Here is a 24842-nt window from a genome sequence, read left to right as displayed (position 1 = left end):
GACATGTCAAAAGCACACAAGGCCAATGTTCAAGGAGCTCTGGTCAAATTGATTTCAGCATCAAAATTAAAAATAATATTAATGAATTATAACTCATTGAGTAAAATAAAATATTATATATCAGTCCATATTACTATAACTTAATAAATAAATGTAAAATTTCAAGAAACAGTGCAATATTTAAATAGTTTGAAGTAACCTCTCCATAAAATGGAATTGCAGAGGATTAAGGAGTAACTTTACAGTGGAGAAACTGGACAGACCCCATCTTCATTAATCATTATTGAAAGTGAACATCATCAGTAATGGGACAAATCAAAATCATGAGTCACCTGATAGGATGCAACAAGAATACAACACCACTTTTATAGTATTTCTGCCAAAGATGCATAACCCAAATCTACTCATCAGGAAATACCAAACACAAGTTGAAGGACATACTACAAAATAACAGACTTCAAGAAATCCAAGGCCATGAAAATCAAGGAATTACTGAGAAACTGTTCCAGATTAAAAAACCAAAGGATCTTAAAGACAATGCATGATCCTGAACTGGATCGTTTTTTTATGAAGGACATTACTGAGATACTTGGCAAAATTTGAATGGGGTCTAAGATTAGATGACAGTAATGTGTCAATATTAATTTGTTCTTGTTGATGTTTCAGTTGTGAATATATGTAGGAGAATGTCCTTGTTGCCAGAAATACACACTAAATTGTTAGGGGATAGTTGGGCATCATATCATTAGCAAACTTTTAAAGATATAGGAAAAAACAATCTTCCTGTACTGTACTTTGAACTTTTCTATAAACTTAAAATTTATTTTTAAAAAAGCCTTTAATGAAGAAAAAAGAAATCACCATTTTACAATCACAATTAAATGATGAATCAGGACATAATCAACAATGGGTGCTAAAACTACAAGGTATCTTGTGACTACAGTATCTTACAGGACAATAATCAACAATGGGTGCTAAAACTACAAGGTATCTTGTGATTACAGTATCTTACAGGTTAAGGTCCCATGTGGTCTTCTTTATAATGGAGGTTCCACCTAAACCAACTGATTCATCTTAGTGTCATCAATCATTAATCAACAAAGGAGAACAGGCTTCAAGATGTGATGTACTATGAAGGGCACAGTGGTTACTATGAAGTATTCTTCCCTCACAGTTTGGTTCTGAGTCTCATAATGATGAGGTTTGGAGGTTATGGGAGGTGTTCATGGGGTCCAGAGCCAACGGCCAAGAAAGAATTCTTGAAGACATCTTTGGTGCAAAAAAAGGTGATTTTATTAAAGCACAGGAGCAGGACCTGTGGGCAGGAAGAGCTACCCTGGACCCTGTGGAGAGACTGGTTATATATTCGGGAGCTAGGGGAGATAAAGTCAAGGGGAAATTTCCAATGGAATTTTCATTTGCTAAAGAAGACTCACAGGATACTGGAGGCTTAGCTATTGCCAAGCTAAGTTTGTTTTTCCTGGAGAAACTTACTTTGCCAGTCTCAAGTATTCGTCAATGGGCTTCAGGTTATAAGGAAATTTAATTTTATCTGCCATTTCCTTCTGCCTTTGTTTTCCCACCTCAATACTGCTTCTAGTTCCAATGAATAGTGAACAGGAAACAGGGAAGAGAGCAGCCATTTAATAATACCACAACAAAACTACCAGTCAAATTCAGAATGCAGAACATTCTACTGGAAAAATTAACTGATTTCTCAAACAAATCAATTACCCAAAAGAAAGTGGCATATAAGGGAAGACTTTAGTAGAGTAAGAGATTTTAGAGACACAATAATTAAATACAACTATGGACTTTTTTGACCCTGATTTCAAAATGACATCACTGAGATCATCAGAAAAATGTAAGGACTTTAGATATAAATGATATGAAAGCATTATTGTTACATTTGTTAGAAATGATTACTGCATGATAGTTATATTTTAAATTTCTCTTTATATGTTAGAAATGCAGAACAGTGTATTTATATGTAGAATGGTATGATGTTTTAGATTAGCTTTAAAATAGACCAACAAGATAAAAGGTGATAAAACATTTGGGAAAAGTTGGTAATTGTTGAAGATAGGTGTAGGTTCATTACACTAGTCTCTCTTCTTTTGTGTATTTTTGAAAATTTCCATTTTGAAAAAATATATATGTAAAGAATTACCTGTCCTGTTCCTTAAAGTGACCTTGAATATTTTTATTCTTCTTGAACGATACATGCAGGACACCAAATGTTAACACGGAAACCTAGACAGGAAAAAAAAGGACACAGGAAGTTTGGCTTGTTTTAAATAGTTCAAAACTTTGAGTAATATGGGCTTTGGGAGGTTAAATGGCATATATCAATGGAGAGGAAAACAGCTAGTAAACTGAAGAAACAAGGTGTAAATTTACATATACACATATATACCATCCCTGAAAAAAAGGACCCCTTAGTTAACACTGGGAAGAGGCACTGTCAGTGATGAAGTTTGGGGTGATGATGGGGTTGTCCAGAGCCTATGGCCAAGAAAGAATTCTTGAAGACATCTTTAGTGCAAAAAGGTGATTTTATTAAAGCACAGGGACAAGATCCATGGGCAGGAAGAGCTGCACTGGGGTCATGATGGGTAACTGGTTATATACCCTCAGGTTGGGAGGGAGTTAGAGATAGAGTAAGTGTCGAAGGTATTTTGGAAGCAAGGTTTCCAGGACCTTGAGGGGCTAGCTGTTGCTAGGGAAATGCCACTTATTACAGTTTAATAAAACCTCAGTGATGAGACCCTTCAGATGTATACTGGCGGTGGGGGGAGCATAAACTTGGAGTATGATTGCCAGCATATATCTTTGGGCAGTTGATATAAAGGAAGTAGACTTACAGGATCCTCGAGGTTGGGATAATGTTAAGCTAAGGTTCTTTTTTGCCCCCAGCAAAGTGTCATCCTTGAGGCAGCTGAGCTCCTAGAGAGAGGTCACTCTGCCAGTCTCAAGGACTTGTAGGCTATAGGCAGTAAGGGAATTTAAATTTTTAATTTGCCTTAGTTTCCCACATGAGCATGGAAAGCACTTAAACCCCTTCCCTTAGTTCTTGGGGAGCCAGGAGTGTCCAAGGAATATCACACATATTCCACTGGAGAGGTTGGGGGGTGCCAGTCTGTACTTTGCCGTCAGCTTGCCCCACCAGTCAGTGGTACCTTGCTAATGGAAAAGGACTAGTGGAGCAAGATTATGGTGGGATATACTTTAGGTTCGATTAAGTCCAACTTGTGTTTAGGAAATAACAAGGTGAATAATCATAACCATAAGTCATACACCTAGCCAGTCTTTCAGATGGACTCTTGATCCTGCACATAATGTTGCAATTCCAAAATTCACCAGAAAGTCCAAGAAGCCCCTTTGCTTCCAGCCTTGATGTATAGAGTCCCAGCAGACTTTTCAGAAGGCTTAAAGAGGTCGTTACTACCCCCAAGAGAGGCTAATTCAATTACTACATTAAATTGTTGTGAGGGTGTCCACAGCTTTTCTACAGGTCCAGATTTTGGGACAGAATCAGGGATCAGGGATGGACTGTCTGCTGAAGACTCTGTTATCAAGACTTCTGGAGCCATAGGATTAAATTCTTTTTTTTCTTTTTAATTTTTTGTAATGTTTATTTATATTTGAGGGAGAGAGAGAGAGAGAGAGAGAGAGAGAGAGAGAGAGAGAAGAGGAGGAGCAGAGAAAGGGAGACACAGAATCCGAAGCAGGCTCCAGGCTCTGAGCTGTCAGCGCAGGCTCCTGGCTCTGAGCTGTCAGCACAGAGCCCAACACGGGGCTCAAACTCACAAACCATGAAATCATGACCTAAGCCGAATGAAATCAGACTCAACCCACTGAGCCACCCAGGTGCCCCTTAATTCTTTATATTCTAAAGAAATATAAGTGTTCCAGCAAGGTGGGGAAAAATTTCTTTGTCAGAAATCAATTAAAAATTTAGAAATATGTTTCATTGAAAAATAAAATTACTCAAAAAATCAAAAATCTTTGTTAGGATTTCTTTTAAAAACTGATTTTACTCCAATCACAAAACTCTTCTTTACAATGGGACCTGAAGAATATCTTTAACACAGTAAGCACCCAATAACTGGTCTAATATAAATGAAGGCAAGATTGCAAATAGAAGGGCACAAAAACTCATCTGGCTTGAACCATGAATATTTTCCATTTAAAAACAGCAACACAAAAAGCCCTATTGAATTCTTTCATCAACAATTGACAGGGATCATTATGCCCAATCTAAAACTGCTAAATCTGAATATCAAAGGGTTTAATGTAGCTTGCCCCAAACTACTCAACTGTTACTACTTAATAGTAAAACAAATAGCTTCAAATTAAAAACTCAAGTTTCTGGCAGGCTTTGTGTTGGACATTTTCTTTTCTGTCTTTTCCTTTAAATGGCTGAGGAGGAGAATAAAGGTAATCTTTGGAAGTGAGATAGATGGACCAACCAAGCAATTTCAAAACAAATATAGAGTGGATCAAGTTTCCTGCAGAGGAAAGAAACATTACAGAGATATCACTGTGTGGAATGAAACTTCTGGGCTTAATATTTCATATTAACTTTTTTCCTGCTGAAATTTATTTTTAGAAAATTCAAGCTAAAACATCTCTTTTGGATCCAGGTGTGTCCTTTACCTTTGACCTCAATAGGAGTTCTACACATATGAAAGTAGAAATTGGCTTTTTATAGTAGATCGATAAAAGCTCGCTGGGAGTGAGCAGAATTCCTCCCAAAGACACTTCTGTCTTTACATCTCATAAAATGACCTTGATATCTGGAAGGAAAAATATTCTCTTTGCCCATCCACTTCCATTTTCCCATATCACAGAAAATGCACATTGCTTATACTATGCAGGACACCATGACAGCTGGGAGATTTATCACACTCTGATACTTCTCACTTTAGAGAGGTCTTGCTGCTGTTCCTTTTCACTTGCATGCATCTCAGGAATAGCGAACTTGGCCTCAAATATTCAAAATCAGCAGATATTCCATCAGGCAAGTCAGTAAATATATCCCCTGTCCTGTTTTCTCATCTTTCCTTCCTTCATTTCCATCTTCTCTTCTCATTCAATTCTCCTTCCCACATAAATGTGCAAAATTGAACATACTAGAATACATTTCACAACTGTGCTCGCTAAATTTTAACTACCAGCACTATCCATAATAAGGATAAAAAACATCTTTTGGAGCAAGTTGACACAAATAATGTACAACTTTCAAACAAATTACAGCAGATTTAAGGAAACCATTTTAGATTCTATTTTCACAAATCATAATTTCCTAGAAAATATTTACACTCAAAGAATGTTGTCCCCGGCTTTCCATGAAATAAATAATTTCATTAACTACCTAGCAAGCCACGGCTTCCCATGAAACAAATAGCTTAAGGAAAACTCCTGTAAAGGGAGTTGGATGTCTTGATACACATAATCTCAGAACTATACATTTTTAAAAGATAGTAACTTGGATTTAAACACAGACTTCAGTTTAAAAATCTTGACTGCCTCCTTTAGTTTTCTCAATATCTTTCAATAACTAGCTCTCATTTCAAGGTCGTGCATGTGTGCACAACTATAATAGGGCCATGGCAAATCCAGTGCAAACATAGCAGCTTCCTGGCCCACCAGGAAGACATATACCCTTCCTGAGCCTTATGTTAGATTTTAAACTTCCATACGCCCACTTCGGTCACTTTAGTTACTGAGTTCAGGCACTCATTATGCCCAATACTTACCCAGCTCATTCTTATAGCTGAATCGCTGCATATATGCCCTTACATTTGAATTATCTATACCTATGCCCTCAATATGGTAGCCATTACCCCATGTGGCTATTTAAATGTTCTTTGTAATTAAGTGAAATTATGTAGAGCTAATTTTATATAATTATATACATATGGCTACTTGGTACCATACAGACAGTGCAGAAATAGAATTCTTCCATCATTGAGGAAATTTCTACTGAACAGAGATTATATTGCTTTTAACTGTATACATGCTATCTCTTTCTGTCTCTATAAACCAACATAAACTCTCTCCAGCCAAATCTCATACAGCCTTCAGATGCATGTACTCTACTGATGACTCTCAGTATTCTAAACTCCATAGCTCTTATTTCAAGGCCACTTGTCATTCCAATACTGTCTCATATTACTAAGCTTTTCTCTATATATCTTTTCTCATCAATTATATTCATCCAGTCTTCAAATATTCATCAAATACCCTACACAGTAGGCACTGTTCTGAGTTTGAGGAGATGATATTTATCAAAATAGACAATGGCATGAGCTTCTTGAAATCAGAGCCAATACTTCCTTAATTTCTCCAGTACTTAGAATAAAGTAAGGACATAGGAAGTGAGTGAAAGAGATACCTATTAAGCAGCTATAGAAGTCTAAGTTTAAAAAAAGACAAGTGGGGGCGCCTGGGTGGCGCATTCGGTTAAGCGTCCGATTTCAGCCAGGTCACGATCTCGCGGTCCGTGAGTTCGAGCCCCGCGTCAGGCTCTGGGCTGATGGCTCAGAGCCTGGAGCCTGCTTCCGATTCTGTGTCTCCCTCCCTCTCTGCCCCTCCCCCGTTCATGCTCTGTCTCTCTCTGTCTCACAAATAAATAAACGTTGAAAAAAAAAATTTTTTTTAATAAAAAAAAGACAAGTGAACAATAAAAATAAGGAATATTTGACAGGAAGAAATTTGATGCCTTCCCACTGGGCCTACCTCCTGAATGCCCATCGTTCCCACTGAGTCTACATTCTTAACTTAGTACACCATTTTCAGAACTTTTTTTAACATCTTTGAATTACTGAAGTAATTGGCAACCATATACACAAGGCTATATGTTGAGCTCTTCCACAGAAGAGAATATTCATTTTAATCACAAAAGGTGAGGTATGTTAGTTACAGTAAAGGCTAAGGTACTTGGACAAAGTGATTTTTTTTTAAAACTAATGGTTATATAAGATACAGTTTACTTCTTTTTCACATAATGATCCCAAGGGGAGGATTCACTGCTGCTGGGGTAGCTCTGATCCACAAGGTCCTTCGGGATAACAGGACCCTTTTATCTACTTACTCCACCACTCTCCTAAGGTATTATTTTCATCTACGTTCTTGAAACTGGATCAAAAACACATGATGTTCATACTCACAAGAAGCAAAAGAGAGGAAAACTGGAATACTTTTTTTATTTTTAAGCAAATGAGACAGAAGTTGTCTTCATCATATCTATTCCATTCCCACTGGTGATAAATTAGTCATGTAGGAACTCTCAACTAAAAGAATTCTGGGAAATGTAGTCTCTAGCTAGATGGCAGTATGCTCCCAAAGAATGGGATGATTACGAGGAAAGGGAGTCTGCCAGTGAAATTACTTTAGCTGTACTATCTAGAGAAACTGTTCTCTTAGGTTATTATTCCATTTACACACAACATATTAAAGAACTGCCAAAAGAATCATAATTCTAAACATGTGCCTGGTGAAGAAAACACTAACATGTTCTGTTCAGGATTCACACTGGCATTTTCTAAAAATTTACATATGCCCTGGAATAAGACTGGTAAAAAGGAATGCTTACTAGTTAATAGTAGGTTTTAATAAATGCTAATAACTTGCTATATTAGTATTTTCTAAAATTTGTACAATGTACGAACCTGTCTCAAAGAGCACATGACTTCAAAGAAGACCAGCAGAATGTGGCATGTATAGAATTTTAAGTACACAGTGTATTTAGCATAAGCTCAGATAAAATTAGGAAGTACGCATCTTCCTAATCATCTCTTCTTCTCCATTTCAATACTCAGCATCATGTCAAGAGCAACACCAACTCTTTAAAGGCTCTTTAAATAAGAACACCAATGCCTTGAAGACTGTTCTCCCTATAGGAGAAAGATTATATCTGAAAATCCCTAATACCTGAACATGAATTTGTTCAAGTAATATTCTCCAAAGAATATTCACACTTGAATGGACATCTTGGAGAAATAAATGCAAATGATTGATCTGAAATGCTCATATTTCAGTATTTAGACTCCTATCTGAGAGAAGTATGTACTTAAGGTAATCTGATCCTTACTGACTCTTTCAAGTCATGCAATATAAGGATTATATAAGGAATAGAAGTCATTATAACCTACATACAGCTTGACCTGCCTGTATTCACATTATTTGACTAGTAATGTTTGCATCTCCTATTTCCTACACAGCTTCAAGTATGCAATTTTTCCATGAATACAAAACTTTCCCACCAAGTATTTTTTGACACTGCTTCCAGGAACAAACTATTGAGCTTCATGTTCCTTTAAACTAAATTATTATGTTCTTAGAATTCTGGTTTATGACAGTGACCCAGAAAACTCTAAGAATATTGTCTGCTGCCAACCTTGAGAAATACATTTTATTGAACTCAGTTCTTGGCAATGACACTCAGCCTCAAATAGTAATCTAACCACTTATCCCATCTGGAAGCTACACTGCAATTAACATAAAGAGATGATAGATAGATAGATAGATAGATAGATAGATAGATAGATAGATAGATAATAGAAAGAAATGTGATTCATGTTCATTTCTCAAAATCCAAAGGTTGTTCAACCATATTCAAAGATTGGCAAAAACTTGTGATAGTATTAGAAACTTTTTAGGAATAAAATCTTAATAAATATATGATGTTCCAAGTTTTTATTATCACATAAAACAACAATGTATTATTCTCTCTCATATTTCTGACATGGCTGGAAGAGTCAAACAGTTTTCACTTTAAATATCCCATCGATTACATCCAGAAAGCAGCTGGGGCTAAAGTCATCTAAAGGATCTACTGGACCAACATCTAAGATGGCTGCCTCACATGGCTGAAAACTGATACTGGCTGTAGGCTGGGAGATCAACTGAAGCTGTTCTTCAGAACTCCTAAATATGGCCTGTACATGGGACTTGAGTTTTACACTACCACGGCCTCATTCCAAGAGCATCTATGCTAAGAACCATAGCTCTTCAGCCTCAAAGAATTTGTGGACACTTGTAACTGGTCACACATGGCTATACACTCACTGCAGATATAAGGAACAGAAAAGACATCATTAAGAACATGTTTCTGAATTATCAGATAAGTAAACTAAAAGTGATATTTCAGAACAAAATAATTTAAATTACTTCAAATGAAGTTCATCTGGCCTCTAAGGAATTACAAAAGTCTTGTTATGATTATTTCTTTGTAAGTTATGGATTTCTCTTCAACAGAAGCAAAGAGCTTGACAAAGTGAGATTATAAGGTAGCAAGAAATATGAAAAATAAGACCTTAATGGTTAAATTTAGAATACCCAAATTGTAAAGCAAAGGAAAAGTGAATAAATCTTTCATGAAAAAGCAACAAGAATAAATTTTAATTAATATATCAGCTAGCACCTGTTCATGATTCAAAGTGAACAGTAAATAGAAGTAGAGATCTAAATTTCTCCAAAGATATTCTAATTAAATTCTAATTAAATTAAATATTTGTAAACAAAAAGCCACAATGGCAAAGACAGACTGCTTGTTGGTCCCATTTCTCTTTCTGGGCCGTGGTAAGACTACATACCATACCCCTGCCTTTCTTGCAGTTAGTTAGGGTTACATGATTGGGTTCTGGTCAGTGGAATGTGTCCATAATTTATGTAAGCCACTTCCCAAACTAGCTGTAAAACAACCTGTACAATTCTGCATGCTTTCTCTCTTTCCTTCTTAGCTAGGCAGATGAAGGAGATACTGTGGAGGACTTACAGTAATCTCTTAGGGTCAACAAAGACAAGTCACTCTCTGTTAGACATTTGCCCTGTTCACATCTGCCACGAGCAAGAAAAAAAATCCTTTGTTGTGCTAAACCACTGACAAACGGTGGTTGCTTGATACAGCCGCTAGCATCAAATATACTAATTAATATATAAAGCAACAGTATCTCACCTCCTTCTTCAAAGGGACACTGTAATCACCTTCTTTGAAATGCTCAATGTATTCTAGAAATTCAAAGTTGACACACACCGCTGATGTCATCTGGCTGAACTATTTTCTTGATGCCAATAACCACACACTGTCACCAATGAATAAAACACTTAAAAACACCCAGACTTGGAGAAATAGACATTGTAGAAAGCAGGAGCATGGAATCCTATGTTGTCATGACAACACAAGCATAATTCCAATTCAAAAGGATCACTAGCTCCTGTGTGAAATATAAACTTCTCTTCCAAGCAAGGTTTTTAAAATGTTGCATGCAGGAAGGAAAGTATTGAACGTCTCACTCCAAATAACTGATTGCATCCTTTGATAACAGCAATACCAACTGTAACCAATAGTAAGAAGCCACTTTGGTTTCTTCAGGTGTCCCCAAACATGAGTGGCAACAATAGAATCAAACTTCAGATGGCATATCATTTACTCCACCAGGAAAGACAATAGTAGCTTTTCCTTCAGTGGTAACAATGATAGTTCAGTAGTTTTCTCAAAATGAAATGTTTGATCTAATAAACTAACTTCATAAATAAACTCATATCCCAAAAGTCTTGCTGTTTTAAATATATACAAAATTACATGATACTGATGTTCTTTGAGGCTATGTGATAGTAATACTATAGATATATACTATTTTGGAATTTTAGGTAACCCTACGTATCATTCAGCCCAAATTCTTCATATTACAGATTAGGAAATTGAGACTCAGACATGCTTAGTGATTCAACCACAAGATTAATCCTGTTTTGTAATAATATACTGTTTTTCTACTACTGCACTGTTGATATTATTTTAATACTCTACAGTGTTTTCTATTAAAAATAATCAAAGTAACCACACTTCCAGCAATTACTTTAGAATGCTTACATAATCAATATTACAATCTCCAGAGATTTAAAAAATATATTTTGCCAAGATTCTACCTCAGTGTGTAAAAGTAACTTGCAATGTAATCTTTTTAACTATAAGGAGTTTAATGAAAAATTCAATTGGCCTCTTAACTGTTTCAAAATCTTTCTTGTCCTTTAGTGCCTTTTGAAAAACTGATACTATAAAACTTAATCAAGTTTTTATTAATTGTAAAAAGAAATAACTATCTTACCAATGAAAGTGTTTTTATATATATAATTATAAATATAAAATAATATTAAGTGCACAGGTTTATTATTCCAGTTGTATATATTAATTGAGCTACCCAACATTAAAGTCTTACTTCAATGAATACATAAGAATGACTTTAATTAAATTACTGTTGGGACATCTGGATGGCTCAGTCGGTTAAGAGTCCGACTTCGGCTCAGGTCATGATCTCACAGTTTGTGGATTCTAGTCCCTCGTTGGGCTCTGTGCTGATAGCTCAGAGCCTGAGCCTGCTTCAGATTCTGTGCTCCCTCTCTCTCTCTCTCTGCCCCTCCCCTACTCATGCTCTGTCTCTCTTCCTCAAAAATAAACAAACATTAAAGAAAATTTTTAATTAAATTACTGCTTACCTGAAATGTAATCTAGATAGTTATTTCATAAATAGCAACTGTACCATATTATGTTTAGAGCATTTCTATTCTGGCTGAAAATAATTCGTTTACCTAATTAGGAAGATGTACCATTCAAACGTCACTTACCATTAACATTCTTAGCAAACTTTTTTTCATTAAAAACATAAAAGTAAATTTCAGTGAAATCCCTCTTCAAATTAATATAAATTCATAATGAATAAAATTCTAGGTAAAATATTTTTGTATATTGACAACATTTAAATGACAAGAAAATATCATTTTCTTGTGTGGGGGAAAATATCATGCTATTTTCTTTTTTATAATGTTTATTTATTTTAGAAAGTGAGAGAGAGAGAAAGGGCATGAGCAGGGGAGGGGCAGAAAGAGGGACAGAGGATCTGAAGCAGGCTCTGCACTGACAGCAGAGTTCAATGCAGAACTTGGGGCTCGAACTCACAAACCATGAAATCATGACCTAAGCTGAAGTCAGATGCTTAACCAACTGAGGGAGCCACCCAGGCACTCCTATCATGCTATTTTCTAAAATGAAAAGAATAGGGAAGCTTAAAGAAAGAGTTTATAAACAAATATATCTTTTCCACCAGCCCCTTGTCAACTCTACCTATTTTTTTATTTATTTTTTTAAATTTTTTTTAATGTTTATTCATTTTTGAGACCGAGACAGAGCATGAATGGGGGAAGGTCAGAAAGAGAGGGAGACGCAGAATCTGAAACAGGCTCCAGGCTCTGAGCTGTCAGCGCAGAGGCCGACGCGGGGCTCAAACTCACAGACCGCGAGATCATGACCTGAGCCGAGTCGGACGCCCAACCGACTGAGCCACCCAGGCGCCCCTCTATTTATTTTTTAAACTTCAGTACTATAGAACAATTTAGAAACTAGATATATTTCAATATTCTGTCCCAATTAATTCTCATATATTTGATAAATGTAGAAGGGCAAAACTGTGGACAGAGGCAAGCATATAGACTGACCTTCTTTTTCTGAAGTTTTTGTTTCCTCTCTGTCTAGCTTCTTTCACAGCCCAAAACAGATCATAAGGCAGACCAACTTCCTCCCATATTCCCCACCACTACCACAAAAAACAAATAAAAATGTTGAAAAATACATTTAGTCTTACTGCCTCTATTGGACAGATAGTACCAGGAACAAGATCTGTAAAAAAAAAAAAAAAAAAAAAGAATGGGATACATACCAGTCAACTTATCTCCTATGCCATCATATCTAATTAAATGTGCACTTAATAAATGTTAAATTTAATCCTTCCTTGATTTAACATTTTTTTTTACATCCTGGAAAAGTTAGTATAGCATTGGAAAGAGATTGTATTTCCCTTTTTTCCCATAAAATAGAAGTAATAAATATCCAAAAGGCAAAAATAATTTTAGGAGCAGGAGAAGATCTTCAAATTGTCCCTTTAACAAAATAACAAGATAGTCTCTTTATTTGCACACATACCTGTGTTGAGTTACTGACAATGACATAAAAATGATTTATAATAATATCAATAATAATCTGGACTATATACTGGCCCAGGATATTTGCCTCTATCTTAGTGTAAAAGTTCTTAACACAATCAAATGTTGTAAGTTTTCTGCGTTTTTTGTTTGTTTGGGTTTGATTTAATTTCAGAATAACGCTTCTTGCCCATCTAATATGATGGAAATCAGTAATCAATATTAATGTGAAAATTTTAAACTTAAACTTCATTTTAAAAATTATTTCTATTTTTAATATGTCCCGCAGATCAAATTGTCCCAAAACTACCACCATCACTCTCCAGAATGCCAATGTCTAACTCCAACGTGGGGGTTTAGAAACCAAACCACCTCTACAGTTAAACGGCCTTGCTGAAGAAGTTGCCTGTTTTCCCTGTGTCTCCTTCCCCCTTCAACTCTTCTCTGTAACTTAGCCTGAGCACATCAGCATTTCTCTATAGCAAGGCAGCAGTCATCTTTGAAGATATTTGGTGTGCAAAATTGAAAACTAATGAGGTGAGAAAGATTAAGGGTTGCAAGTAACTCATCAGCTAGGAACTAAACAGGAGTAAATGAGTATAAAATGGCTTTGAAATATGTGAAAAGAAATGGTCGTACTCTGGGTATTACTGACTAAATTTTCAAGCACTAAAAGAAAATAAGGCTTCTAAAACTCACCCCTCACAAGTAATTTCATGATTTCCACTTTATTCCGAATGTGTCTTAGAACATTCACTTGTGTAAGGAAGGAACTCTAAGTAGCTTTTGTCACACCCTGGCCAATGTATAGTGCTTTTCCAATGCCAGTCCCTGAGGGACACTAGCCAGGTCCCCTAGCTTTTCTTTTGCCCTAAAGAAGAATAGTAGATACCATGCTAGATTAGAAGCCCCACTGATTAAGAAATACAGAGAAAAGAGCATCATGACTCTTGAGCAATAAATGCCTCAGCTTTGATTTATAAATGAGCAGTCTGATTCATTTTATTTGAGTTTAGTTGGTAAGAAAAAGATAATATTTTAACCCATATTTTAAGACATTTTAAGATATTTTAAGAAAATTGAGAACAATAAAATCCAATTCCCTCAGCTTTTCTAAGTCACAGGAAAACACCAAAACATAGGATAACAGCCATAGAATTAAAGTAAAATCTACCAAAATAAGTCATGAGATTTATAGATTCACTTTCCATCTGAAGAGAATATAAGAGTAAATATGAACATAATTATAAAATAATACATAAGCTTCTGGGTCTCATGAATATTATTTTAAGGATTCAATAATATGGTTGGACATAATCTAAGATCTAATTTGTATATAAAACAGACATGTTTTTGAGTTTGTGTATAACTCTTTGCAATATGTCATATAATAATTTCACTTTATTATATTTTTCACTTGGCCATTGAATATTTTAGAGATAGTTATTGCTATTCAGGAGTCTAAATATTGTTCAAAGAACATTGCGTAAAAGGGAATGCCTCAGATAAACACTAGCACATAAGAGGTTTATGAAAAAAAGACATAAAAATTAAATATATACACTTAAACATCATTTTTAATGCACCGAGAAAATGCTGTACTATGTATATACAGCATTTGAATTAATAAAACATTATATGTATCACGAACATCTTTATGTAAAACCAAAGCCTTTGATAACTGACCCTGCATGCCTATGCCTATTATACCGCTGTGTATATGAAAATTAGTTACTCAAATCATTCTGGGTAGCACTGAGAATATCGGAGATCCTGGGTTTTTAGAAAGAAAATGAACAGTCACAGTCATCAAACAAATTAAAAATGACAACAGTATTCTCTTTGCTTACTCTTTCTTACTTGGTTATGCTGGTTGAGGTATAGAAGGAAGTAGAAGAAACAAGTCCTTCTCCAAAGATGTTTATGTGCTCTAAAAGCTACTAAGAATTTAATTAAGTTCCACCTGCCTCATCTGCAGAAGCTTTTTTAAAACATCTTAAAAGATTGTTTATTTTGCATAGATACTTGGAGTCTCCTAGATCAACACTTTAGAAAAGCCAAGAATGTCTCCCATATTCCCATTATTAGCTAGTTTCTGTTTGACTTCTAAAGACTTTGCAATTCCCAAGGCAGCCAGGGACCAAAAAAAAAAAAAAAAAAAAAAAAAGATAGGAAGCAGAGGAATGTCAGAAAAATAGCCTCAAAAAGATATTTTAAGGTGAGAAGACAGTTCTTTAGAAGTATCTTTCTCCTTTTTTTTTTACTTTGAGATTATTTACCATAATTTCCCCTCTTTGAATCTTTCCTTCCTAACCCCCATTATATTGCTTCTTAGCCATGAGATAACACCTACTCCACATGCTTAGCATTTGTGTCTACGTCAGGCCATGGAGTTAGACTTCTTTACCCACCCTCTTTGACACATGCCCTGCACAAACACAACCCACACCTTCAGACATCACACAGACGAGGAAGCTGAAGTCCAGAGAGAAAGAGGCTTTGCCCATTATATCAAATTCGATTTTGTCTTCTGGCCAAATGTGGGTTTGGGATATTCTGCATACATTGTTAACTAATGCCAGCACAACACCAAGAAACAGTAAGCGCTATCAACAAAGATGTCTGTTTCTCTGGTGGCCACTCTATCTACCATTTCTTTTTAAGAGAATTTATAATAATAATTCTTTTGTCTTTTGTGAAGACAAAAAAGAAAGGGATCAGGAAGACTGGCAATTCAAAAAGCATCTAATTATTTCAAAAAACAATAATCTCCCACTATGTATTTCTATTTCTGATTATTTTATTTCCTTTTTAAAATTCATCTTTAGGGGCGCCTGGGTGGCTCAGTGGGTTGACCATCCAACTTCAGCTCAGGTCATGATCTCACGGTTCCTGAGTTCAAGCCCATGCCAGCCAGAGCCCACTTGTGAGGCTCTGCCCCTCCCTCTGCCCCTCCCCAGCTCTAGCTTTTTTTTCTCTCTTTCAAAAATGAATAAATATTAAATATTTTTTTTAAATCTAAAATTCATCTTTAATGAAAAAAACATGTACTATTCAGAATTTTTACCTAAAACAGTTCCTATATGAATCCTTTTATTTTCCTCCCAGAAATAGAACAATGGATTAAAATGAGGGAAAAAAAAACAAAGCAGATCACCATTCTTAACTTTTATCTGCTGAATTTCTCTAAAACCACCAATTTCAAAACAGGTTAACTTGCATTTTTATTTCCTAGTTCTTTTGTATCTCTATAATGTTTTCCAGCACATTATACACTGTTGTACATATTAATTGTATTTTTAACTTAAATATATCTTTTTAAATTAGTAGTTTAAGCCTGCCTGTAGGCCATTCATTGTGATTAGTTATCCGCAGTAAGCAAAGGAGTCCTTGAAATCACTGTTACACCATAGGGAGAGAGATTTTTCAGTAAGTAGAATTGATAAACTATGTGGCTGAGGACCTCTGCTGGCAGTTTTATGGCATTTTTTTTTAACCATGCTAATATGGACAGGAGAGAAGCTAAAGGTATCTACTTAATCTAAAGAATTCTTTTTTACTTAGAATCCTTCAACTGCCTTCCTAAAACTTTATTTATTGTTACTGCCACATTTTGAGCAATTTGAGTGTTTAATTTACAGAACAGTGCTTTATTTTTGGAAAAAAATGCACGAAAATTAAGACTACTGGATGAAAATATTAATTTTACTATTAATGTTTCAAAGCAAATTAAACTTGTTAATAATGCCTTAATCTTTCCTTTACATAGTAGCTACATATAGATATGTATGTATATGAAGGTGTAGATATAGACAGATATAGATACATGTTTGTGATACAGAACATGAAATTTAGTATCAAAAATGAATAAAATGTTAATAATATAATTACTAACTATTTATCTTTTTTCCAGGAACTAGACTTATTTCATGTGATATAGACCTAGATATCCTTGGAAGCCAGGTATTTATCTAAATTGTCCACAGCAACCCTTTAAAGCTTGAAAATGCAATTGGACTGATGTCCCTTCACTCCATTTCACCACTAATGTCACTTACTTGTACATTACTTCTATTATTTGTAAACTCATAGATTATTATAACTGTAATAAACCTTAGAAGTCATGTATTGTAACCCTTTTATTTTACAAAGAAAAAAAATCTGAGGTGAACAACAGCCTCTGTATATTCTTGCCAAGTCAGGGTAAGATGAACAAATAACTCCAAAAGACATCTTCTAAGGAGACATCTTCTCAGGCAAGAAAAGGGAAAGGGACAGGAGAATTGTAGCTTTGGGACACAATAACTCAGTCCTTCTGTGAATGCAGGAAGACCTAATCCTGGCCTCGTTTCGAGCAGTACAGCTACTAGGAGAAAGTTTGCATCCACGGGTTGGGAACAATAATAATAATACTCATAACAAACATTATTAATCATGAATTTTGTGCCAGGCAGTCATGGTTCTAAGCACTTGACGTGGGATAGCTCAGTAATCAGTGCAGCAATCCTGTGCAATGGATAAAATTGCTAGTATAATTGAGGAAAGTGAGGCACAGAGAGACTAAGTCGCTTCCCCAAGGTCACTCAGTCAAGGTTTGAATCCATTCAGTGTGGATCCAGAGCTTACGCTCTTAACCCCACATTATGGGAAAACATAATAAGCCAAAACTGATCCTAAAAGGCCCCCTCTGGAATTTTGTGGGGTGATGAATGACCATGAATCTGCCTGACCTTGAATCATAGTGACCTCCTGTAGTTCAATTCTATTAGATCTAAAATTCTGGAAATTTAAGAGCTGGAAAGGGCCCTAGAGAGCATATAGTCTGATGGTCTTTACCTGGAAATCTTCTAAAAAGGTATAGCCCATAGGACCGTAGATAAAATAATTTTGACTTAGTCCAACCTTCTGAATTCACATTTTATATGAAGTTTGGTTTCATCTCTCTGTACCCAAAGCAAAGATGCTGACCCTATAAATGACAGTGCTCCCTGGCTGTCTTCACATGATGGCACATATAGAAAAATAAGAATACTGTACATCTCACAGACATAAAGAAAGGAGACTTCCAACACCCCAGGTGACCAGGTCCAAGATCTCATCAAACTACCTAAACAACTGAAAGAATCCAACATCTTAAAATAAGATCAATACCCAATTCACAGCACACTAGTTGGGAAGAAGCCCTGGCTTAGAATCCCCCAATAGATGACAAAAAAGAAATTGGCTTAGGATACGAGTGCTTACATTTCCTTCCCACCCCCAAATCCACTTAAAATTTGAAGTCTCACCTCTACCATGGGCTCTATCTCCGTTTCCATTTTAACCCTCACTCCCAGATCTCCAGTAATAGCTACATGTATTAGTTATTAATTGCTGCATAACACAGTAACTCAAGCTTAGTGTCTTAAAGGAGTACTTCTAATCCCACAGTTTGCATGAGCTCTGGCTCATGGTATCTCACAAGCCTGCAATCAGAGCGCCAGCTGGGGCTGCAATTAAGAGGCTTGATGGAATCTGGAGGATCTGTTTCTATACTCAAGAAACTATCGGCAGGAGACTTCAGCTCCATACCACACAGGACTCGCGGTACAACCACATGCAACACGACTTCCCCCATGGCCAAGACAGGCTGCATAGACAGATGGAAAACCTCAGATGAATGAAAATTGTATCTTTCTGTCACCCAATACCACTTCCACTGTATTTTTGTCGCACAGACCAACTCAGGTACCATATAGGATGGAACGGCGCGAGAGCGTGAGTAGCAGGAGAGGAGGTTCCTGGGTGCCATGTCAGAGGCTAGTTACCACACCAGTGTCTATTGAGTGTCTTACTTTGTTACAAGCACTTAAACTTACAACATATTATCTCATTTGATTTTTACAACAACAACTTCAAGGAGATATCTCCTTAGAAGGTAAGAGGGACTAGGTAGTTATTTGTTATTCTCACCCTGACTTGGCAACAAGAGGCAAAAGTTGTTGTTCACCTCCACAGGTCTCAGAATTTTTCTTCTCTTTCACAACAACGTTCTCACAACTCTGATATCCTCATTTTACAGCTGAGGAGACTATGAACAAGGGAAGTTAATTGCCCAAGGTCACACAGATAATAAATGGCAGAAAATGAAGTCAAAACAAGGCCTGTCTCTGAAGATTCACGTGCTCATTAACATATTCACACCACATCTGACCTTCTTGAATCTCATTTTGGCTAGACCCCATTTCTCATGTATGAACTGCATCTCAATTTCCATTCATTTCCAATTGCTGCCAATTCCACAATAATTACTTAGATCAATAGCACTTCCTCAGACCATACTTATTTCCATCTTTTCAATAATCCTGTGAGATAATATGATGCATTATATATTAAAATAAAATTGTAACTTTACTAACAGCTATTAATAAAATACATATCAAAGAGAAAAGTGTAAGCATATTGCAGAACAAATGGTATGTATGTAATTGTTTCAGCTGTAGAAATTAACAAGTATAGTCCACTACCAGTGAACACAGGCTGAAGTTTCAGGGAAGAGGGAGAATGAAGCGGAGATGCCATTGATTTGATTTCTGCTCATTTGGTGGATCTACAACAAGCTGCAGGAGGAGAGTGGGCCTGTCAAACATCAGCCAGCCATGCGGCTTTTTTCACTTCGAAAAAACAAGAGTCATGACACCTGGGTGGCTCAGTTGGTTGAGCATCTGACTTCTGCTCAGTCATGATCTTCCAGTTCATGACTTTGCGTCCCTCATGGGGCTTTCTGTGTCAGCGCAGAGCCCACTTCAGATCCTCTGCCCCCTCTCTCTGTCCTTCCCCCGTTTGCGCTCTCTTCCAAAAATAAATAAAAAAACATTAAAAAAATTTTTTTAATTTAAAGCAAGAGTCAAATGTCTCACTTCCTGACTCCTCTGTTCATCAACTACACTGAGTCATTCTTACTGAACTGAACTGGTGGGTATTTATTAAAAGAATCCCAACACCAACATATCCAGGTGTTAACTTCCCAGGGTATCAATGGATCAATATGATATGTGGCAGCTAGATAAGTCTAATCAAGTTTCCTGGCTGCCTATAAAAGACCTTAAAAGTGCTTCTTGAGGTGTATCAAATCTGAAATTAGCCCTTGTGGTCCTTCTGAATAAGCAGTGGTTAAAATGTGTTGGCAAGATAGTCTATGCGTATGTGTATGTGCATGTGTATGTGAGTTTGTGTTTGCATGGATGTTGTTCTAGGAATATTAGTCAAAAATCACACTTCTGGGCCCATTTGTACATTGTTCTAAGTCTTTCTGTCAAAGGTCATGCATTTGTAGATATGCCTTTCTCATTTTGTTTGGATGGCGGGACACAGTCACAGTCATAATCTTCCCTAACTTACAAAAACAAACTGAGGCTTGGAGAAAAGTCGTGAAACATATAGAAGACCCAAGACTGAAACTCAGGTCTCTCTCTTCTAAATCTAATTCTCTCTACCATACCATATACCAGAGAATCATAATCATAAAAAGCTACTGGAGGGAAGAAGAACTGATGATAGCAAAATAAGTAATAATGCCTTTTAAATGGTCATGTGACACTACACACAGCCCTTTCATACATATTTCATTATCATCTCATTTAATAAAAAGTGAGTGGAAATAGGGTAGCAAGTTATTAGTGGGTAAAAAGGAAATAAGAAATCTTTCTCCCTCCTTCTCTCCTGTAGTGGTACTGTTTTCTATAGTTTAGCTATGGTAACAAGAGCTTTCCTGAAACCTTCAGTAGAGCTTCAGCTCATGGTGAAGAGTTGAAAAGTAGGGCCAAAACTAAACATCCATTACTCTGTGACTCTGCCAGTGGCATTCTAAGACTCCAAGGAAGAGATCATAGCATAATTTAGAGGAAGTTTATTCTTTATTACAATAATTTCTTTAAAAGCACCATTATATAGTCAGGCTTCTTTATCCTGAGACACCTAATTTTATCTTACAAAAGACTAGAGAAACTTAATAACAAAATTCAGCTCTAGGAAAAATTATTTTGAGTAGAAATAGTAAATATCATAGAGGATTCTGTCAGATGTTCCTAAAACAGTGACATAAAGCAATCTACTGGGAATGAAATTTACAAGAATGAACACTTTAAGGATGAAATTTATTATTGTATTTTTAGAATTCTAAGACTTTTTCAACATTAGTTAAACTATAATGCATAATACTATTGATGCTATTGTTCTTCTGAAGTAGTTTGTTACTAAGCAAATGATATGTCTTATAATCCATAGCAAAGTAAAAGAAAGGAAAACTGGCACCTACAGATGAACCTAATAAATGTTTCAGAAATGTGTGTCTAAAGAGACTCAGAGAAATAAAATTCTTCAAAATAACAGGGGTCATGACTAAATAAACTATAATATAATAATCTGTACTATCCTCTATTTGAAGGAAAATATGTTGCCAGAGGGAAGTGTCTGACCAAAATCTTAAAATGTAGAGTCAAAGAAGATGGATGTGTAAGTTCACCTCCAAAGGATGGCTCCCATCATGCGGCAGGTGCAGCCCATGTCATTAGAACAGCAGGCTAATGGCCTCAGATAAGACCTCTTGTTCTGGTTCCAAAATGCAATAGTCAGAAATGTTTCAATTGCTAGTGAAAAAAAATCAACTCAAGGATACTTAAGTAGGAAAGAGAACTTGGTTAGAATATTTATGGGTGGAACTGGTCTCAGGCTCTTCAGGAATTCAAATACTATCATCTGTTCTTCCTTACTTGTTCCCTGCTTTTGTCTCCCCAACATCCAATCTCCCAGCTCTACTTTTCTTCATGCATCTCCTTCATTACTACTCTGAGGCAGAGGACTGACAGCCATACTCAACATGAGGCAAGAGGAAAAGGAAAGCTCTTTTCTCTCAGGCACTTTATATTCTAGGCTTGGGCCATTCTAGGCTCATTTTTCAGTCAAATACTACAGCTGAGGGAATGGGGTATTACAGTAGTCTCACTCTACATGCCTATCCACAAGGCTTGCTAGAAGGACATTGTTATTAGCAGGTCCTAAAGAGCTACATGGAATGAGTAAGAGCAATTCCCAAAGGAAAAGATGACAAAGAAAACATGAAATCTCCAACACATACATTCATCACACAAGTTTTACATCACTTTATGTAAAGTTTTGTTTTCCACATAGACTTTCCTGTCAGGGTAACAATGCAATACCACCTACAGAGGTATTTCCATCCATTTGCAATTATTGTTCTCAACATGTGGTTTACATTTCAGATTCTTAAGTGTCAGATGAATCTGAGTCAGTCCTTTGAACACAGCCAATCAATAACTAAACAAGCTGCCAATCTAAAAGATGATTTTGGGTAAATAAGAAAAATGTCCTCCTCAAGACACTTAATCACCATGTACAAAAATTGGTCATAGTCACATTATAATGTCCATTGTTGTAAATAGTGCTCCATGGTTGGTTGTATATTCCAAAATTTGCACAAACAAGAACTGTGGCCCTGACCAGAAACTAGAACACTCATGCCCTAACACAGTTGCTCTGTAAGCAGCTGAGTACTCTAACCTGATATTTGCACTTCTTGACTTCAACAGGGTTCATAAACATCAGCAACAGTTATTAAGTACCGACTTTGTGCATGTGGCCAAAGAACAGAGAATCTTTGCTCTATATCAAATTTTCTGGGGCGCCTGGGTGGCTCGGTTCATTAAGTGTCCAACTTTGGCTCAGGTCATGATCTCATGGTTCGTAGGTTCAAGACCCATGATGGGTTCTGTGCTGACAGCTCAGAGCCTGGAGTCTGCTTTGGATTCTGTGTCTCCCCCTCTGTCTTCCCCTTCCCCACTCATGCTCTTTCTCTCAAAAATAAATAAATGTTAAAAAATTTTTAAATAAATCAAATTATCTCCTTCTGCTTTAAAAATAAAACAAGAAAAGAAGATCTTCAAATTCTCTAAAGAAATAGAGCAACCTTAGGAACGTTTAAAAAAAGCCAAATTGTAAAGCCCACAAATGTTAAAATATTTTTACCACTATCTTAAATTTTCTATAATTGGTTACACTATATTCTCTCCAAGAGACCTTTATAATGCTTTTTAGTTATGAGCACTGTACATTAATTCATGTAATAAAATAATCATATTAGTAGAAGCTAGCACAGAAATTTTCATATTTCACTGAATCCTATGTTTTGGAAAAGTATCTTGGCAGCGTCCTAAAATAGGGGATGTGTGAGTAAGTCTTTACTTCTGCAGACCCTCTTCTAGAGGTCATCTTGTGATTTTATCAGTTTAATGTTTTGACAATTTATTTGAATAATGGACTCTACTGATATCAGAAGTTTGAAAATCACTGATTTTATTTATATTGTAAGTTATCTCTTGGCATAAACATGCTAGATATATGGTACATCCCAAGGACAAGTGGAAAGGATCATAGGATAGGCCATTGAAACAGAAGAAAACCCAAGGGAAATGTAAAATTCGTCAACTCTGTGAATAAAAGGAGTGCTAAGAAATAGTGGAGCTCAGATTCCCAAGTGCTTATGGAAAATAGAGATAAAAAATGAAGAGACAATTATAATGACATGAGTTGGTGAAGAGGTTTCCCTTCTCAAACACAAGATTTAGTGTTTTTTCTATTCTGGAGCTGGCCCTGCAAAAACAAGTCCGCAGCATCCCCAAGAGAAGCTACATTCAGCGTTTCCTGATTGTGACTATACTCAGGTCTCTCAAATCAAACAAATAAACCAAATTTTTCTGGACCCGATGTCCTACTTAGATAGACAATATTCTATCCTTCTTTCCTCCCCAAAGACAGTCTTCCTAAAGACTTCCCAAAGGCTTCCCAAGATTAGTCTATAGTAATTGTCTCCACTTTCAGACCTCCAATTCATCCTTCAACCCACTCCATTGTGTCTTCTGCCTCTGCCATACCTTTGAAATAATAGCCATTAATTTAATGACATTTTTATCCATAATCCCAATGGGAATTATTCAGTTTTGCATCATTAGCCTTCTGAGATGCCTTGGACAAATGGATTGCTATCATCTACTTGACACTCTACTCCCTTGCCTTTTGTGTTACGGAAGGATGGATGAAGAGGAACAGAAAGCTTTTAAAACAAAATCAATGAAGCAGCACCTGGGTCACACAGTTGGTTAAGTGTCTGATAATGATCTCATTGATCGTGGGTTTGAGCCCCACATCAGGCTCTGCACTGAGTGTGGAGGCTGCTTGGGATTCTCCCTCTCCCTCTCCCTCTGCCTCTCCCCTGTTCTCTCTCTCACTGTCTCTCAAAAATAAATAAAATAAACACTTAAAAAATAAAAATAAAGCAAAAACAATGTATATAAAAACTCCAAGGCACAAGGGAAGTAGTTCAAAAAAATAAAGTGCAGCCATTTTGACTGGAATATGGACAGTGAGGATAAGCACACCAGAGGAAATGGAAAGATGTGTAGAAACTAAGTCATGAAGGCCATTTGTAAGATTTTAGATTTCATCCTAAGAAGAAAGGATGAATATGAGGAGGGATATAATCTAATTTTCTTTTCTTCTTTTCTTTCTTTCTTTCTTTCTTTCTTTCTTTCTTTCTTTCTTTCTTTCTTTCTTTCTTAAAATTATTTATTGTTTGATTTGCATCCAAGTTAGTTAGCATACGGTACAACAATGATTTCAGGAGTAGATTCCTTAATGCCCCTTACCCATTTAGACTATTCCCCCCTCCCAAAACCCCTCCAGCAGCCCTCTGTTTGTTCTCTATATTTAAGAGTCTTTTATGTTTGTCCCCCACCCTGTTTTTATATATTGCTTCCCTTCCCTTGTGTTCATCTGTTTGGTATCTTAAAGTCCTCACATGAGTGAAG

The 24842-nt window shown here is 36.2% G+C and overlaps 1 long non-coding RNA gene across 2 annotated transcripts in view; it reads right to left on the bottom strand.

The window, feature by feature from the left end:
• Positions 1-24842, bottom strand: part of LOC109502464 — a 97124-nt gene that overhangs the window by 22173 nt on the left and 50109 nt on the right. For both annotated transcript variants that reach the window (XR_006583396.1, XR_006583397.1), the window contains exon 5: positions 2171-2253. This is a non-coding gene — a long non-coding RNA (uncharacterized LOC109502464). The remainder of the gene's footprint in view (positions 1-2170; positions 2254-24842) is intronic.

This window comes from Felis catus, chromosome A1 (genome assembly GCF_018350175.1).
Source record: "Felis catus isolate Fca126 chromosome A1, F.catus_Fca126_mat1.0, whole genome shotgun sequence".
NCBI classification, from domain to species: Eukaryota; Metazoa; Chordata; class Mammalia; order Carnivora; family Felidae; genus Felis; species Felis catus.
Note: the sequence above shows the minus strand (reverse complement) of the source record. Positions and strands in the feature narration are given on the sequence as shown.